General features: G+C 37.4%; 1 long non-coding RNA gene and 1 other non-coding gene across 8 annotated transcripts in view; one reads left to right on the top strand and one right to left on the bottom strand.

The window, feature by feature from the left end:
• LOC102508707 overlaps positions 1–18,201 on the top strand; it is a 33,800-nt gene extending 15,599 nt beyond the window's left edge. The window contains exons 3-5 of one of the 6 annotated variants that reach the window (XR_004322494.1): positions 11,963–12,059; positions 13,393–15,739; positions 17,984–18,201. This is a non-coding gene — a transcript (uncharacterized LOC102508707). Of the gene's footprint in view, positions 1–11,962; positions 12,060–12,173; positions 12,195–13,392 lie in introns of those variants that run through there. The other 5 variants (XR_004322501.1, XR_004322500.1, XR_004322499.1 and 2 more) reach the window with 5 other exon arrangements.
• LOC116665806 overlaps positions 1–20,740 on the bottom strand; it is a 239,542-nt gene that overhangs the window by 209,938 nt on the left and 8,864 nt on the right. The gene's annotated exons all lie outside the window — the stretch shown is intronic.

Here is a 20,740-nt window from a genome sequence, read left to right as displayed (position 1 = left end):
GGGGCAGTACTATGCTGGCATATTCAAGACACAGCAAACAGGCCAGGATCCAGAAAGCAAGTTTTGAAGAGTATAAACTGACAGGCAGACTAGAGATGTATTTAGAATGGATGCTAGAAGAGGAAAATAAACGGAACTTTTTTTAACTTAGATGGTTTAAAGACTTAAAATGCTTTGAAATGTAGTGAAATGTTTTCACAAGAGAGATTTTTAAAGAAGTTAGGTCCATGATTCAATCCCCAGTGGTTGGTCTGGTAGCCATCTCAGTTGGCGGCTATGACTAGAACTCTAATCATTAAAAACCTGCATTTGATATCAGTTCCTCCTGGACACCCAACAGATTTCTTTGGTGTCTTTGGTACACTTCAAAAACACTTTGCCTATCACTGACCTGTAATCCCATGTCTCTGGACCTGAAAATAAAACTCCTTGTGGTAGAGAGTTAGTGGTGCATGACATTGCCATTAGATTATTTTTTAGTGAAAGCTTTGCCTTCTTACATAAATATACCAATGAACTTAACCATTCCTAGAGACACCACTGAATGCAAAATGATTTCATGTTCTGGTCATTCCATTTAAATTATTTTATCTGCAAATCCAACAAAAAGAAAATGCCAAATAAAAAGATATATTTTGGGTTGTATATGTGGCATCCATCCACATAAAACTAGGAATAAAATTATTTAATGGAAAATTTCTAATTCAACCACCTCTAACCATGTAAGATAGTCTGAATTAGAAGGAACGATTCTGACTTTGTATTATTTTAGTGGTGGTGTTCTCTCATAATTCCCATGGTTTTTTTCCTGTCCTGCTATTCTTCAAAATTTCCTAATGAGGATTAGGGAACAGGCATATTTAACAATCTGTATTTGCAGGCTGGAAACAAGAAAATAAAGACTAATCGTTTCTCTCCTGCTAATCTGATTTTCTACAGCTCCTCTCCTACCAGCTTAGGCAAAGGACTTAGTTACTATTTCCAGCAGATGGGGCCAAGGAAAAGACAAGTATCTGTGATGTCATGTGTCCCCTAGATGGGCCAGCTGCCTTACAGGCCTCCATCAGAGACCTCGCCGAGAGTGAGAAGTGGTCACGAACAGAATGAGGGGGAAAATGCCATTTCCTTTATTCTAGAAAAACAGCATTCCATGGCCAGTTAACAATGCTGCAGTAAACATTTTCACACATTTCCCCTGCATGTGTGGAGAGTTAGAGGGTGTATGCTTAGAAGCGGAAATGCTGACTTGATTTCCGAAGTGGTGATGATAGAAAGAGGCCTCTGGAAGTCGTGCTGAGTTGACAGAAAGTTGACAGGGGTTCAGTCCTTAACTGTTCACGTGTGACTGGCTCTCTGAACTGAAGTGTAACCCGAGAAGAACTGCTAGTACAATTTCAGGTCCCAGGGCCAGTTATTGGTACCAATAGTTATTTATTTACAACTGTACTGGAATTTATTTCCCAGGACCCCTTATATCGTTGACATCTCATAAAATCGGCCCTGCAAAGAACTAGAACATTTTGAGAATATACAATACACAACTTTCAATGAGAGGTTTTCATTTTCTCACACACAACATGAAAGTTGGTGTGAACTGACATGGACGTCTGTCCAGACAAGTGCGAGTGATTTCAGGAAGCATGTGTCTCTTTTGTAACTCCAGTGTGTCCTTGGCAATTCCTGCATAAAGGCCAAACTGCCAAAGTCAGGTCCTTCTCCTCCGAGTAAAACCTTATAGTTGTATGTCAGTAGCTAGTCTTTGTTCTCTTCAGTGCTTGTTGCAAAATACAGCAATTTTCATTCTAAACCCCAGTAGTATTGGGAAGACAAGTTGAGTTAAAATAATGCTTGTAATTTAATCAGTATTCTGTCCCTAATAAAAAGCTAGTTAGTCACAGCTTCCTTCAAATCTCTCTCCCACAGATTGTTTTCCCCTGAAAGGAGACACTATACAGCATTTTAGGGAAAACAAACTTTTCTCAATAGCTAGGGGTAAAGTAATGAAAGGGCTGAAAATAGCACAATCACGTTTTTTTCTCTCAATTCCCTGGGATTGAACAGATTTTTTAACTTCAGGTTTTTTTAACTGCCCTGAAAAGAGTTTATTTCTAGCTGACTCTTATTTCAGTGTAATATTATATCTTCTTAATCTGGTAGAGTCACAAGTTTAAGTCATCATCCTGATCAGAAAAAAATAAGTGAGACTTATAAAGTAATTGAAATGGTGTAATTGTCTCACTCAAAAATAAATATATAAATAAACCAACAAACAATCTCAAATCCAATAATGAAACATCCTTGAAACTCTCCCAACTTGCAGTCCAATTGTAAGGGTGAAAACATTGGGAGACCAGTTTGGGAAGCAGCCAGTGCCAGGTACTATTTCATACACTTGATCTTACCCACTTCTCCCAGCAATACTTAAAGGTGACTATGAGCATTGCCATTGTATTGTATTACTATTTTATGAATGTAGACACAAAGGACCAGAGAAAATAATAGTTAATGCCTATTAATTGGACAGGCACTGGGTCAGTCATTTCATCTGCATTTTTTTACTTAATCCACCAAAAAACATTACAGGCTAGATTCTCTTATTGGCTTCATTCTTTCACAGACACTGAGTCGACAGGGCCCATACTGCTAACCAATACCAGGATGAGAACTGGAATTTGGGACTGACTCCAATGCCCTAGTTCTGACCATTTCTCTCCCAGACGTAACCTATCAAATTCTCCAAATCTTCCTTCCCCTGTTTTTAATTAACTGCTACACTATCAGCATTTTTTACATATACACATGTAAGTGAACGCTGTGCTCATATTCAATTATAGGTTTATACTGATATTGGGTGCAAGTATAAGCTAGCATCATTTTGAAAAATAGTAAAAGAGTCAGGAGCTCTGAAGGTAATGTTCAGGATTGGGTAAAACAGATATTTTCTGCCACATTTCAGTGAGGAAATTGTTTATTCATATGCTACCAGCCATACGCAGAAATGCAACAGGAAATGAAAAACTTAACTACTTTAAATAATGTGGTCTGTAGTACAAATTATTGTGCTGTGAATTAGTTTCCTTCTGCTGTAGAATTGATCATTTGGATTATGTAGACAAGCAGCGTAAGACATTACTGAAATTATCCTTGAATCCTAGCTTTGAGATCTATATAAAACACTAGGCAATATGCCTGTGAATACATAGAAAACACTTTTTAAAAGGATTGGGATAGGCTATTTTCCCCTCTGTTAAATATTAGCCTTTGAAATGAACCCAGCTTATCTGCTAAATAACACTTGCAAATTGTTGTGTTTTAATAAAGTGACAGACTGAGAGAGAAGCCACACCAGAACTGCTTATGCTTCTGGTACGGGCCAGGAAGATTATGCATTAATGCCTTTTAAAAGAAGGGAGCCTCTTAGCGTTACACCTTGCCTGGCAACGAATGGACCCACTTACTCTAAATGCAGGGGTAATTAGAATCTATGAAAATCCAGCATCAAAATCCCAAACCTCTGAAGCAATATGTACTCAATAAATTACAGCTTTTTACCTCTGTAAATTTTCAACCATTCCATTTACGTACATCAATATATGAGTGTGCGGTGTTTTAGGGGGCCTGCTCTATAATGCTATGGAAAGGTTTCATCACTATTAATCAGGTGTCCTGGAAATAGGACACCTCGTTTTTTTGATTTCTGGAAGGCTCAGAGCCTGTGCTGCTGCTAGCAGAAGGTCGACTCAAATGGGCTAGGCCAGTGAAAATCCCCAGCAAACATGGAACCCAGTGAAAACCTGGGGGACTCAACTTGTGGTAGGTACCACTGGCAGTCACCTCTATTAGACCTTTAACCAGGTAAGCCCAGGCTCATGCATTTGTTTCTAAAATTGCAGCAAAGCCTTATAAATTAAGCCTGAAAGAACATTAATTTTTAGTTTAATCTTGGATGATCAAAAAAAGAAATTCTTATTTAAAAACCCTCATAAAAATGGTAAAACTAATGTTTTAAATGAACTAAACAGAAGACTTAACTTGCTTTAACTTTTTCTTTTGTTGCAGGAAACAACAAAGCATTTGTTTTAAAAGTTAAAACAGAAAGGTCTTAAAATGTATTGGGGAAAAACTATTTTACAGAAAATAAATTTGTTCCCTGGATTTGTGACAGAGTGTGAAGGTATCCTCAGCTGTCTCCTAGAAAGAGCAGGGGACACTTGGTATCCTTCTGAATGGAAGGGTTCCTATTAGCTTTTCTCCTCCATTTCCTAGAGCGTTGTGATGTTTATTCCTTGGTATTATGTTTTTAAAAGATTTTAAATTTTAAAACATCAAAATAGGCATTGAAACTGAGAACTGAAAGTCTCAGCCAGTTGGGTGTGATTTTTAAAAATAGGTAATACAGACCTCTAGTGGTTGAACAGTTTGAAAGCCTCTGCAAGGAAAGGAAATTGTGCATCAAGTGCTTGCATTTTAAGGAGGAAAAGTTATTCACAATGTAAAATTCACACATTTCATACAAACAAAACAGAGATAATAATGAGCAGCAAGAGAAGATGGAGCACTTCCCATCCTTTCAGATGCTCTCAATTCTTCCAAAACAAGCAAGGACCCTCCCATCAGAGTCCCAGCAAGAAGTCTGGATTTGTATTGTTTTTCCTCTGAAAGATTAACAACCAATTCACTTGTTACATGATTGGAGCTGGCATATGTGTGTTACGTGAAATAGATTTTTATTTTCCCTGGCCCACAGTTTTCCCTCAGTGGGACTCTTCTTCCTCTAAACTCCAAGGGGTCCCTGTAGAAATGCAGGAGACCCTCACACAGCCACTGCTTGCCTGCCCTTTCCCAGGGTCTCTCCATGCGACAGCCACACTCCACTGGACTGGGGCTCAGTGACTGGGGTGGTTCTCCATCTATGTGAGGAGCAAACTACTGGATCCATGCACAAGCTTAAGTGATTAATAAATGTCTCCCTAGAGCTTCTCAAATATGAATGGACACACAAATATACCTGGAGAATTTTGTTCAAATTCAGATTCTGACTCAGCAGATGTGGAGTGGGGCCTGAGACTGTTTTACTAGAAAGCTCCCAGGTGATGCTAACGCTGGTATCCAGGACCACACTTGGGGAAGCAAGGAAGTGCTATAACATCTTTTTTTTATTATACTTTGTGTTTTACTGAGTTCTTCATCTTGCTTCTTCTTTTTTACTTTAATGGCATCTCAAAATTTAATTTTTGAATTTATAAAACTTTTACTCTCTTTCACTTGACTGTACAACTATCTCTGAGAAGCTGTTGATTCAAGTTTTGTAAAGTTGGTCTTACATTTTAAGAATGGATTCAGTGTCATCTGTTTAGTTTGGTTAGTTCATGATGATTGTGAGCACCTCTCTAGCACCTGAAGTCATTAGGCATTTGTAGCCACAATTTAATATCTGATTAGCCACACTGGGAGAGTAGGTGAGATCGGATCTCGGGCATGGTGCATGCTGAAAAACTGCTAAGGGCTCAAAGTAACATCCACATCATAAAATCAGGCAGAATAAAAAAGCACAAGCTGAAACTGTGAGAGTTTCATGGGGAAAACATGGGGAAAAATATTTTTCTAACAAAATCCATCATCTAAATAAGTTCATATCATAGCATGTTGTCAACCTTAATTTTGAAATCCATAATTTTAGAACTTATGTCATGGGGTAGTCTTTAAAAGCCTCTTGCAAACTTCTAACATCTAGTTTCAAATCAAAAATAATATATTAACAGGCTGTAGCATGGAGGGAGTACATAAATTATCATCATTGCCCTGCATGAACAGTAATTCACAGGTTTGGCTCAGACATGACTTAGATGAAATAATTAACTATGTACAGTACTTAACAGTATAAAAGTAATTAATCTAGCTGCCTCATACTGGTTTGGCCTAAATAAACATGCAATAAAAAAGCCATACAATTTTATTATTTTTTCACTCACGTTACTACTTTAGTAAGTTGGAATTTTAAGATGTCAGAAAAAAGATATCTTTCCCTTAAAAAAAAAAGCACTTTCTTTTCCAATGTTAATGGACTAACTATAAGCTGAGTGAGTTCTATATATTTATAATTGTGGGCAGATATTCTCAATTAATAACAGTATGCATTCTGCTTCACAGTAGTTTGGCAAAAATGATTACCTATTTTAAATTAAGGTGTAAATAAGAAAAAAATCAATTTTTTAAACTACAAATCACATAGACTCTGTTGAAGAACCACAGTCATGTGGTGGTGTAGCTTTGGCGAAAATGTTTCAGATAAACTGAATTTTGCCACATGGGTTCTGAGAGGAGACAAGTTGCCTTTTGGCCTATAGACTCTTCACCAGTGGGTCCACAAGGTAAAGGGCAGGGCCATTAGTTGGCATAAGGGTAACAAATAAGGCAAGTATCCCTGTTTGTGCAAGAGAAGAGAGCTCAGGTGATTCCTACAAGGGGGAGAGAGGTTCACCCCATGCAGGCCTGTGCTTTAAGCCTGCTCTCAGTGTATGCATGCTTCTTTGCTTTGCAAAGAAAGAGCATGGAGCCCTGTAAAGGGTCCCCCCTGTGTTTCAGTGTATGTGAGTGATCACCCAAAAGGATGAGATGGAAGAATCCCCAGAGATCACCGAGAGCCAGAAAACAGCTGTTGTTCCCACTAGCCAGAGAGGCAGAACTCGTAATTCTTGGGGCATCAGGTAGCATACTCAGAAAGGTTTTGCCTCAAGAATAGGAAAAAGCCCTAGGCTAAATACTGCTCTGGTCCCACCTAACAAAGCTTATAAGCCAGATCTGAAGGAATCAAACTGTTCGCAAGTAATTTAACTGCTTCCCAGAACAAAGCTGGAGAATTTGTATCAGAATACAAAAATATCCAGCATCCAACAACAAAAAATTCACAGTGTTTAGTTTCCATTCAAAAAGTACCTGGCACGCAAAGAAGCAGGAAAATAAAATCCATATAAAGAAAAAAAATCAGTTAATGGAAATAGACGTAGTAATGACACAGATAACAGAATCAGTTTATAAGGACATTGGATGATAATAACTGTATTCCATATGCTCAGGAAGCTAGAAGAAAGTTTGAACATATTAACTAGAGACATAGACCATACAAAAATGACTGAAATTAAATTTCTAGAGCTGAGAACTCAAACCAAGACCTCAGACACTATGACCATATTTCTTCCACTGCCCCCACAATATTCTTCCTTGGATCCCGAGTTTGATCCCAGTAGCCAAATCCTTAGTACTTCCTTAATACTGAAACTCCCAGGTGAATAATTCCTTTGAGGGGTTTAGCAGCTAAAGACAACAGAGTTCCTGAAGGCCTCCACGTGGGCCCCTTCCCATCTCACTTTGACTGCCCCCTGGCCTGTCTCTGGCTCATGGAGGAGACGGCACCATCTTCCAGGGACTGACACTCCACTCTAGCATAAAGGCTTCTCAGTCAAGTAGCTGCTAGCAGTCCTTCTGAGTTATAAGAAAGTTTACATTATCAGACCATCGTTTTCCATCTCAATTTTCTATCTCACCTTGAAAACTCTATCAGTTTGAAGAAGCATGAAATTTGTTTTCTTCACCCAAAATAAAATCAAAATAGAAGTTCGTACTTGTATAGTTCCCCACACTTCCCAGCCAAGGCACTACATATGAAATCATGAACTGTATTCCTCCAGCACTTAAACAAAATGTACATGTTGTCCTTTTACGGAATTCAAAATATGCTCGGGAGAATTAAACTATTTTTCCACCCAAGCTAAAAAAAATCACCTTACTTGTCTGGGAAGTTTTATTAGGGCTAGAATCCCAAGAAATGTATATGCGAGCCAAGTGTTACTGTTCATCAGAAACACTCCATATTCATCCAGTATTAATCCGGTGTAACTCTGTCAGTCAATGTATCCACCTAACCAGTAGCAGACATACTCCCTTTATGGACTTTTTTTGTGCATGTGTTCCTAAACCTGCAGTAAGTTAATTTAGAAAATATATTAGTACCAAAAACACAACTGTAACCTTGCAACACAAATGTGTAGATAATTTCATGCTTGGAGCATCATAGCTCATTTTTAAAAACCTTTATTTGACAATGAAGCTTTCAAAAATATTTTTCAGCACTAGTTAGTAAAGATATTTTAAAGTTTAACCTTAATACCAGTTATATAACCAGGGCCACTGGGTCATTGTAGCTCTATGAAGTAGCATCAGGCCCTTTCACTACTGATCATCTTTTGGGCACTAGGTGATTTTTTTTGAATAAATGTTAAAATAATATGCAAGAAGACCCAAATATCACATGTGGTGTGTTGTATTCACCCACATGGAGGCATCACTTTAGTGAAGTGCAGCAACAGCTCTAAACGACCTAACAGTATCTGAAACAGAACAGAAAGAGGAAAGCCAAGTGGCTGGCAAGATCAGTGAAGCAGGGAGGTGCAGTCCTGGCTGCCGTCCTGAGCTGGGTCTCAGACTCTACGTCAGGCCAGGGCAGTGCACACCCAGACGGCGCAGCCCGACTCTACGAGAGCAGAGGTGGATAATAACTTCATCCCATCACTTCTCTTTGTTTTCCCACTACCTGCAACTCCTCAGTCATGGATTACTGTTGAATGTGGAATTTAATCTGGGAATGTCTAACAGAGGTACACTTCAAATATTTAGTGCAGTATAAACACACTGGAGTGGGGGTCTGTGGCATCTTGCTGGGGCTTGAAGTCTGTTTTCTTAATTGTAAAATTAGGTGGTTAGCCTGGATCCTAAGTTGTAAATTAGCAGCCCTTAGAGCACATTTGGTCTGAAGAAGGGTTCTGTTTATTTCCACACAATGTTGCTTTTTTTTTTTTTACTTGCATTAGTTGAAAACATTTCAAAATAAGATATTTCACATAAAATTTGAAATTTCCAACTTATCTTTAAAAATCAGCCTGTATCTCCCTCATCACAGTTGACACAATTAAGGTTCCCATCCCTGCCTCCTCTGAGAAAGGGAAAGGGTCCTCCATTCACCAGCATGCCTGCTTCACCCGCCTCTGTTACTCTCAGCCCCTGTATAGTATTTAAATATGTGAACCCTGCAGCGTGTAATTTCTAAGGACCATTCCAGCAATAAAATGTTAAGAATCTCTGACTCAAGTTGTTTCAATAAAAGCGAAAGACTATAGAGAATAATAGTTCAACTACATGTAAGTTAAAATAGACTTTGCTTTTGGGTAAGCTGACAACCAAGACCCCATTTAGAATATAGTAATTGTGTATGTTTATAGGGACAAAGGGCATGCATATATATACTCCTGTATTTCTCTCAAGAAGAAAAGCAATAAATATGACCCATAAATTTCCTTCTATAGCAGAAATTTCTGTGACTTCCTGATCCACATTGAGATAAAGCTACTCTCCAAATCTAAATCGAAAGTCCATAGTTGCAGAATGACTTTTTATATAAAAGAACATCTTAATTTGTTGGTATAACAGGCATGTAACTTATCTAGAGAATGGCTTTAAGCTGATCATTGACAGGTATGTAACTATGCCTACTGAAACAAACTGATTTCTAAACATATTTTCTCTGGATTAGAACCTCCTCATTTCAAGATATCCAAAATTATTAGCATATTATGTTATTCTCACAAAATTCTAATGAACTTCACAAATCTGCCTGCTCTGAGTACAAAAATATTTAGCCTAATTTGTTTTTCCATTGTTTTATATAGTAATAAAGTAATACCAAAAACATTATTACCAGAAACAACACAGTGTTATATAATTATTAGAAAGTGAATCTCATGAAATCATATTAAAGAACAACAATTACCACATGTTAGGTCAGATAATTCAAGGAAGAGACTTATATGAATACTAGGGGAGCTGCTGGCAAAGAGTTTTTTTCTCTGAACCCTGCATTTTGAAGGAAAATTTTGCCATTTAATTAGTTTAGGTATGATTCACCAACCAAAGGTCTATAGTGTGATATTTTCCCCTCCAGCTTAATCTTAAAATCGTCTGCACTTTAGATGTTCATACTTTCCACTTCTCTTAAAAAAATGAATACTTCCTGGATACTTTACATTGCTTTATGGTATTAATAACGAGTTGTATCACGATACTGCATTATACTGACAGAGCTCTAACGTCATTCCAGTCTGTTTCTTGGCCATGTGTAATAATGTGACAAGTTATACGTATAAACAAGGTATAATTTTAAGGGATAATTTACTTAGTATTTGGTGGGGATATATGAATATATATTGAGAATATATAAAATGATAGTAATAATAGATAACATTTATTGAGTGTTTAATATGTAGCAATCTTTCTTCCTCGATGTTTTATTTAACCCTCACATGAACAGTAAGTTTTTTTCCTGTTTTAAAAGACAAGGAGACTAAGGCTCAAAGAGGATGAGTAAATTAGCCAGGTACAAGATTAGTCAGAGGTGGACCCGGGATCTTAACTGACCTTTGTGGCTGCAAAGCTTCTGGTTTGTTTCCCATGATGCCTGCCAGCCACCAGACTCCACTAACATTAATTAATGTTCCCTTTTAAGATTCTAAGTGCTGAATATGTATCTCTTGATACATAGATTAGCTTTTTCACTTCAGCCATACATTAAACTTGTTTTTATGGTATATAGTCTATTCATACTGAATGAGTATAATATTCTATCTTTGAGGAAATTATTTTAAACATCAAATCTTACAAATTCTTACAAGGGCTAGGTAGAGGCTTTATAATCTCATTCCCATTTGTCAGATCGAAGTCCAGAGGAGGTTTAATGATTTGCCTAAGATCTCAGTTTCAAGAGAGGCAAGGAAAAAGCCACTAAGTCCTCCACACCCTAGTTCCAGACTAGTGTTTGTTCTGTCTTTTTTTTCCCCTGCTAAATCCTGCAATCAACTGATTTCTACTCTTCAACTTCTGAAATTATGTTGCTTTCTTACTCACTCCTATCGGTTTTACATATTGAGATTCGGCGTCAGTATTCACCATATCTTTTCACTCCTAATTCTGAGTGTTTCCATCTGATTGCTGATTTTTGTACTTTATGGGCTTTTTCTTTATTTCAGTTTTACCCCAATTATCCAGGAAAGGCTGCCTGCGTCTTTTGAAAGCTCTGATGTTCTCAATGAAAAGACCTTCTGAATGGCCTTGTTTGTCTCCCATGGAGTTGCATATCGCAACTTCAAATGCCCCACTAAAATATTACCCATTTGGCATCAGTATACAGAAAAGGCTGCATTCTGTGATAAGAAGTACAGTGGTGTTTTCCTAGTGAGAGAGTAGAGTTCTTAATGGGAAAAAGGGGAAGTATAATTTCCTCAGATTTTGCTGCTTTTCAAACACAATGCTGCTTTTCTTCTAGAACTAGTCTGTAAGAAATGTTTAAGGAAAATACCACAGGAACCAATAAATAATTAAAATTTTGGTCACAGAATTCTATTAATATTGGTCCTTTAGAAGCCCTTTTTTTCCAGAAATGTTTTTCTTCAGGTACAAAAACAACTACTCATTGCCCTTATGGATTAGAAAAGCAGCTGGGTAGAGGAGGCAAGTGACAGAGACTCAAACTAAGTCATTAAAACTCTTTGGTTGCCAAACATGGAGAGATTATCACTTGTAACTAGGTATATTTATCTCTTCTCACTTTTCTCTACTTGGTTTAATTCTCATGAGAGCCTTGATGATATTTAATGTGTTGATCCACAGAGAAAAAAAAAAGCTTAAATTAAGGTGAATGCAAAGTTGAATTTACAGTCAAATACTGTAAAAATCAGTTCAGACACCAATGACTCAGATTGACACAGCAGTTGTCTATGGCGTGATGCCACCAGAGGGCAGGGTTTGACTTCCGCACCTGGTGGCTGCCTCCCTCCTACTATAAGAGCCATCAGATCCCTTCAAGAGTTTATAATGAAACTAAGCTCAAATTCTCTCTTCCATTGTTCTTGTACAGAATCCTACAGTTCTGGAAAATGCTTAGAGAGTATCATTTTAGAATGATCTGACACAACAGCTGTTTAGTCAACTCACAATTTTAGAGCTCCTACTAGGTAAGTATTCAGCGTGACCTTGGACAATTGAAGGCTATCTGACAGAATGTTTTCTTTTGAGGGATCTATAGTTTTCCTGGGAAGATATGAATGTAATCTTTTTCTTTATTTCAGTTTTACTGCAATTATCCAGGAAAGGCTGCCTACACCTTTTGAAAGCTCTGATGTTCTCAATGAAACAAAGGCCACAAATAAAACATAATGTACAGTTAACTTATTCCATGAAAGATAAGAACTAGATTATCAAGAATTGAAAGGGAAGAAAAAAAAACTCTGGACTAGAAAGGTTTCTCAATAGCAGCACTACTCACATCTTAGGCGAGATAATTCTTTGTTGTTTGGGGTGCCTGTCCTGTGCCTTGCAATATGATCAGCAGTATCTTTGACCCCTACCCACTCAATGCTAGTAACACCCTCTTTTCCCTCTCCCCCTGTTATGGGAACCAAAAAATGTCTCCAAACATTGCCAGATGTCCCTGAAGGGCAAAATTACCCCTGATTGAGAAGCGCTGAATCAGAGTATGAAGCCATGACTTTACCAAACGGGAAAAAAAAAACCTGAGCCTTGAGACTTCAGAATGTCAAAAATGTAAGGACCTGCTCTCTAGGCCTCAGTTTCCTCATCTGAAGAGTGGGAATAATGGTGCCTGCCCTCATAGGCCCTGTATTAGTTTGCTAGGACTGCCATAACTAAATAACAACAGAAATTTCTTTTCTCACTGGAGGCTAGAAGTTCAAGATTAAGGTGGCAGCAGGGTTGGTTTCTGGTGAGACCTTTCTTCCTCACTTGAAGACAGACAGCCATCTTCTCACTGTCTTCACATGGCTTTTGCTCTGTGCAAGCACATTCCTGGTGTGTCTTCCTCTTAAGAGGACACCAATCATATTGGATTAAAGCCCCAAACTTATGACCTCATTTAACCACAATTACTTCTTTAAAGGCCCTATCTCCAAATATAGTCAAACTGGGGATTAAGGCTTCAACCTATGAATTTGGGGGCAGGGGGTGGGAGTGACACAATTCAGTTCATATCAGGGCTCTCTTACAGAGATGAAAGCCATTAGCACAAAACTTGGGATATAGTAAGCATTCAATTAACCATAAACTATAAATGTTGTTATTGTTAATATTAAGCCACTATAAGTCATCCATGTGAATCAGATACCATCAGAAACAGAGAATAGTATAAAACAATTATACATTAAATAAGTTCACTTGAATACTTGTGTGTCACTTTGTGCTAAAGTTATGCAACTGAAAAATTCAAATTGACATTTTCCCCATTGACATAGCTAATTATTTCAAAGATGTTCTGTCTTCCTTTATATGAAGGTCAAAGGCCAGTAGCTTCTGCATCCCCAGCATCTGATGAGTATTTAATGATCCAGAAATAAACTTTTAAGTGCCTCGGGGGATTTCTGTGTGTAAAGAAATTCTAGGTAAATATTTTTCTGAGAGGAGGCTTGAGAGTGATAATTCCCTTTCACCCTCTTAATTTGATTTATAAACTTCACCTATCTTACAGGAGATAAGAACAAAAATAAATTAGGAAGGAAAAAAAATAAACAGTTTCAAACAGTCATGGTCTTTAGCTAGAACCAAGTAACTAGAGATTTTGAAATTGCAAAGGAACGCGGGTCTTCTTCTGCCAAAAAGCTTGTTTATGAAAACTAAAGAGTATTAGATATTTCTACCATACTGGCTTATCATTTGAAATTTCTGCTGGCTCAAGTGAAACTGTGCTGTCCTATTTCCAGCTGTGGGGTTTCCTCCCTCACCACAATTGCTTTCCGATTGGAGGCTTGTAACTTTGATGACCAGGACAGAGTCAGCTTAGCTAGCTGGAAGAACAAGAGGGGAGTTTTCATATCTCATGAGGAAAGGGGAAGCACTAAAAGGGTTGTTGTTTCAGCAAGTTCGGGAAGAGTGGAGTCAACGCTGACAGTTGCTGGCTTAACAGTTTTATTGTTGGTAATAAAAGCAGAAATCGCTTTGAAAGTGAAGGTGAGAAAAGACAGAAACTGCTACGGTGAGGTTAAAAACAACAGGAGACGGTGGTCTTGGTGGGACACAGAATGTTTGAAAATTTTCACCTTGTCCTTAAAGAGTTGCTGCTGTATGAGTAATGTGCCACTTCACAACATAGCTCTCGTATGCAGAAATGCCGTATTTCCACTTGACAAACCAAGGGATGCGTTTATTTTACTTTAGAAGAGAAACAAACAGTCCAAGACAAAGTGGTACATGACCTTATGCAGCTCTCTTGGAAAGAGTTCATTTTTCCCTCCTGCTCAGACCGCACACAAATACTGGGAATATATCTTAATTTCAAATCTGATGTGTGACATCTGGTAACTCATTTATTGCTAATGAAGTTTTCACAGGAAGCTGCAGTCACCGGTATCTCATCATATTTTTCAGTTGGCAAAGTGTTGTTTACTTTTTATTGGCTCAGCATCGGTGCCTGTTATATCACAGGCTGATTAATTAGAAAACACAAATAGCCCCACAGAGAAAATGAATGGAGAGGCAGAATGGAGGGGTAAATAAATAATGGTAGATAGAATGGTCTAAACTTTGTATTATAATAGATAGTATAATATCATTGTAATTTATGTTTTAAAATTATGTAGGTATTCAAGAGAATGATCAGAGCTGGCAAAACTGTCTGGTCAAGTAGTTTATCAGCAGTGCTTTCAGCCTCCCTCTCTGAGCCTTTCCACCTTTTTCCGGTACTTTAGCTTCTTCTACTTCCAGCATCACATACAACTTCCCAAGGGAAAATTAGTCATTTACACCATAGTGTGATTTAATAACACTAACAAAAATCTCAAAGTTGCAGCATCTCATAGCATCTCCAAGTACATGATCTCATTTGATGTTTGCAACAATATTGTGAGTCAGACTGCACAGATTTTTTAACTTCATCATTACCATGAATTTCACTGTCATTATTTACCAGAGGAATAAATAAAATGAGTCATCACAGGTTAAGTAAAAGTTAACCCCATTGTGCATAAGAGGTAAACAGTATATTTGATTTAGATCTTTCAGTTCCCAGCACCATGCTCTTCCACTACCTTAACTCTGGCTCTCACCTGAGTCAGTGTATCTCCACCCCCAGGTAGATCTTGGTTCAAGTGGGGATACAGAAGTGGGTATCATCCACCCCACCCCAGTTAAAGACATTTCAGACATCTATGAGTAGGTGAAAGGGGTATTTGACTAGATGACATCCTGTCAGGCTCCCCTTAACTATGCCAGTCCTGGAAGTTTAAAAGGAATAAACAGTGTAATGAGTAATTCTCAAGCTGCATTTAGTATTTGTCCTACTTTCTTCAGGTTTTAATGCCTCAGAAGGGCCAAATGAAAACATTTTAGCTGATGGCACTTCTGCTATGTGTTGGATTTGGTTTTGCCTATGAATCATGATAAGCAGAGTGCAAAAGCTAGAGTTGCAAGTTAAGATGCCAATAGGGCAGAGGGTTTTTAAACATTAGGGTGCATCAGAATCACCTCGAGGCTCATTAAACTATAGCTTGTTGGACCCCACTCCCAGAGTTTCTGATTTTGTACGTCTGTGTAGAGCCTAACATTTGCAGTCCAGAGGAATTCCCAGGTGATGGTAACGCTGCTATTCCAGAGACCACATTTTCAGAACCACTGCCAGAAGGGCCAGGTGGGTAACTTAAGTGAGGGACACTGCACTGTCCAGCACGGTGGCCAGCCTCTGTTGACTGAGCACTTGAAGCGTGGCTAGTTTCAACTAAGATATGCTGGAAACATTAACTAAACTCTAGATTTAGAAGACAGTGCAAAAAAAATGTAAAATACCTCAATAATTTTTATACTGATTACAGGTTGAAGTGACAGTATTTTGGATACACTGGGTTAAATATATTACCAAAATTAATTTTACATGTTCCTTTTTATTTTTTAGTATGGCTACTAGAAAATTTTTAAATTACATATGTGGCTCATGTTATATTTCTGTTGAACAACACTGACCTAAAGAATCAGAAAGTAGAGAATGGTGGGGATTAGTGAACCACAGAGGATTCAAATCCCAAAAGCTAGAAACACTTTGGGGACCAAAGAAAATATATCTTTCAGTCAGATTTAGCCTGAGGGCCCCACTTCATACCCAAATATTGTTGCTACAACACTGCTACAATATAATTGTAGAAGCTATGCAATATCTATCATTTTACCGTTCTTTCAGCATTAATCAAGTAACTTTTTATACTTCTTGAAATAAAAGCATTGGGTTATAATAATGAAAAATATTTCTGCTGAATTTCTGAATGAAAAAAAGTCCATTAATCTTGTGAAGGTCTGAGCTTTCTTTCATTAAATTTGTTTCACCTATCCTTACATTAAAGAAAGGTTATATTTTCAAAGTGCTTTCATATCTTTCAAAGACCTTACTTTTTAACTTTTAACAATCTGTGAAACAGAGGTGAAAACAGATGTTGGTACTCCCAATCTAAATATTTTGTAATATTTAAGGGATAACAAAGTAAAACATTAAATTACCTACGTACGATTTTAGTTGTAAAACAAGCCCTTGGACGGGGCTCATGTCCAGCGCTTCCTCAGCCAAATCCTTCTGCTGTCTCTCCATTTTTACAGCATTTGAATGTAAAAAATTAAAAGTAGCATACAAAATTGTATTCAAAAAAAAAGTTAACTCTGTGATAAAATCAAATGAACATTACCCTTACAGAAACATTTTCTTAACACAAAGTCCATTTCACTCTTCAAACCACTGAACAATATAATATTTTGAAGTGTTATACTAAATAGTATATTACTGTGAGGTTCCTTTATAATACTCTGCCCTCACCTCTATGTTTTTATCTGGGGAACTGAACCATGTTAAGTTTTTGCTAAACTTTAAAAAGTTGTATTTTCCCTCCAAAGGATCTGAGATAGGTTTGTTTTGAGTAAGTTATTTTAACAATAACATATTGTGCCACCTTTCTCATAGGATGACATAATCTATGGCTCCCTAAGCCACAGGGCACGCTTGTAATTTTGATTTGCAGCCATGAACCAATCTGTCTTTACCCTTTCACCTGGACTGCCAATGAATAAGACAGGTGGTGTCTGAGAGGCTCACAGTCTTTGACCATAAATGGAGTGAATACAGCTAGTCTAAATAGGGTCCAAATCTATAACCTTGACCTCATCAACCCAGAGTCACAACCAGCTATCCAAATGTTCTGCCAGGGAAATAGTTCTTTGGGGTAAATAGTTAATCTGAAAAATGGGGGGGGGACCCCCACTGTTACTATAACATAATAATAAATAGAATTTCTTTATTCATCTTTAGAAAAAGGTAAATTTTTTTCCATTTTTAACAAAAAATATCCTTGTATTTAGTTATAGAATATTATTAAATCATTGTGACACTCATAATATCTGTATCAATAGATAGATAATTGGCTGATTTAATGATTTATCAGGTAATTTCTACTTGTCAAGCCATTATTGCCTTTGTCTTCTTCAAGCGATGATTCAGAAGGAAGATTATGAAATTTCAGTGTTTCAGGAGATTTCTTTAAACATGTACCATTTCCCTGAGGGTAGAGAGTTCTAGAGAAGCTAAGTGATTGGTTCAAGATCACCTAGCAAGGCAGTGGAAAAACCAAAATTAGAACCCAAGTCTCCTTCCACATTGTGGGGGACCAACCTGTAAACTATAATTCAAAGAATATTCCTACTACAATCAGGGCATTGGGCAGTTTGGGGAAACATATACAATATACTGAATATTTAATCTTTCTAGTTTTAAGCTGAAACGAGCACATACAAATTATGTTACAACTTCTTAAGGGTGACTTAATGAATTAATGAATGGTTAGTAATGAATTAATTAATGCTTCCTTTCCTTTCTAATAACTTTCCTCATATTCCTCAGGAATTTGAAATGAGATAAGCAGTTTCAACTGCTGATTTAAAGTCTCAAGCAAGTGTGGAATGGCTTCACATGTGAAGTCTGGGGTTCTGCTCACAAGTTGAAAAAAGCAGCTTTTGTTGACTGAGGTGCTCTTCTTCATCTGATGAAAAAGAAAAGCTTGTAAACAGTCTCCAAAAGCCATAATATTAAAAATGATGTGTCACCTCCTTGATGGCTGAGATACTGATCTTCTGAATTGTGGTTATGATTTCTGTGGGGAAATTCTACAAGCCCATACATACATGTGAGGAAACTGGGAGAATTAAAGGACAGGGGCTCACTTACGTACAAGCTTTCCTCCAGGTTAGATGTTACTGCCCTTTTCTTCTAGTCTCTAGAGCACTCCTCTTTCTAGGCTCACTAGAAAACCTTCCATGGCCTTCTATATTTAACATAAGAAGCATATTTTCTAACATCGGTATGTCAAAGAAAAATTATTAAGCACCTAATTAGATTTAATCACATATCTTTCATCCCTATTTTTTCTTTTTGAAATTAAAAAAAAAAAATCACACAACAGAAACAGCCAAGAGTTTAGGACAGACAAGAGTTGGAGGAAGCATGACAGGAATGAGAGTTGTCTGGGGAGACAGGGATATCCATCACTTAAACTATAATTTATGATAAATAGGAGCTTCTTGAGGGAAGAGAAATTTAATTACAGTTTAGTGTTGCATTATTAGATATTAAAGTACTGAATAACTTCTAAGAAGCAAATACTTAGGATTAACATTTTATTTTTCTTGAAATGTATACTCTAACTTGGAAGGAACTTCTGAATTTCCTTTCATAAAGTTGAGTTCTTTATATGCTTGGGCTATTCTGGATAAAGTAAATAGGAGGACTGGTTGAGGATGACAGAACATTTAACCACCATCACCACAGCTGGTTACACTTGATATGAGTAGAAATAAGAAAGCAGCTTGCACTGTTTTCATTTCTTGCAAGGGCAGGCCATGGTGGATGGTACTGACTTGAGAAGAGGACAAGAAACCACTACTTACCACTTAGACATCTCATGCTCCTCATTAAGTTTGAGGAGATCGAATCTTAAGAACTTAATTAGTATGGCATTAATAATTTTAATAAAATATTTTTTGTATTAAAAGAAAGATTCACCTAGGAATTGCAGAGGCAAACAAAATCATTTCCAAGGAAAGTTAACATAGGGAGGTTAGGCTGGGATTGCCAACCAAGAGCATGGCATTTGTCCTCTGCATCTGACTTGAGTGTAATTCTGGTTACTTGCCTTATGATGCTCTCTGCCATGCTCCCTTCTTCATGGCTGCCAGGGGTACCAGCAGGGAGGAGACTGCGGCCCACAAAGGCCTGGATGCTTCATCATAGGGCATGATGAAGGAAAGTGGGGGCAAGAAGAGGGACAAGACTATAGTCCAAAGTTTACTGGATCCAAGCAACTTAACTACTATCACCAAATAATGTGTAGGGTAACTTCCAGTCAAGAGAAAGACAATGGACTAAGCAATCATGGACATTACCCTTTTTCTCTAAATACATAAAACATCACATTACAGTTCTGAAGAAGAATTGAGACTACATGGGCCAGAGAAAAACCAACACCAACTGAGATAAAGTTCTAATGACTTTATTAGGATGGAAGTCAAGACCATAAGACTCATGTACTGAAGGCAATTGAAACTGGGTTTGCTGGCTAAAACCAGGAACTAGAAAATTATTGCCCATTGTGACCAAAGATTAAGCTAATTTCTGTAGACCAGAAAAATGTGACAATGGGTAGAGGGCCTATTCTACAGTATCTGCAACGTATGGGGTTGGAAACTAGGCTGAGAACTGGCATTATAAAACTTTTCCCAATCAAGTGAGTGTTGTATCCCCAAGCAGAAATTTCACCGGCCACCACCATCCAGATGCTCAGGCCTCCCAAAGAAGTTAATTCTCACTAGAGATGAACTCACAGCTAAAGATTACAAAACCTACAACGAAGACAAATGCCAAGAAAGAGTGTCTACAGATGAAACAAACAGAATTTATACCTGAAGAACTACAAATAGTAGAGCAACTGGATAGGGGCTCTTAACATACAGATGTTCAAAACGTTTAAGGAGATAAGGGTAGAAATAGAACCCATAAAATAAGAACAGAAGGTTAAGGAACAAGAGCAAGTGGATCTGAAAAAGAAACAAGTAGAAACCCTAAAACTTTTAGTGCCAACCTCTATGAGTCAATGAATTCACAAATGGATACTGAGTTGCTCCCTGTAGAATGCCTCATTCATTACTGGGCATAAACAATTGCATTCTAACGTCTAAATTATAAGATAGGAGCAATAAAGAGAAAGACTTCTGAACAGGACAGTTCATTGAGCTGTCCAGCACTACAAGCAAGTAACTTACAAACACTCGCCTACTCTTTCTGATATTTAAGAAAGATACCTTGATAGATTATCCTAAAATATAATTACTTGGTCTTTTAGTTCTCTATTATCATAGGAAGCTATGGGGTACTTTTTTTCTTTAGATTGTAAACTCATTAAAAAAAGGAGTTTGTAATGAACAATTTAATTAGATTGGTTTTGGCTTGCCTAAAAGCTTAAGAAGGTATTAATATTCTAATCAAAAGTCTTGGGGAAATATTCTTAGGAAAGAGAAAGAAAGAAAAGAGAAAGAGAGAGAGAAAGAAAGAGAAAAAGAGAGAAAAGAGAAAGAGAGAGAGAAAGAAAGAGAAAAGAAAGAAAGA

This window comes from Camelus ferus, chromosome 1 (genome assembly GCF_009834535.1).
Source record: "Camelus ferus isolate YT-003-E chromosome 1, BCGSAC_Cfer_1.0, whole genome shotgun sequence".
Taxonomy (NCBI): Eukaryota; Metazoa; Chordata; class Mammalia; order Artiodactyla; family Camelidae; genus Camelus; species Camelus ferus.
Note: the sequence above shows the minus strand (reverse complement) of the source record. Positions and strands in the feature narration are given on the sequence as shown.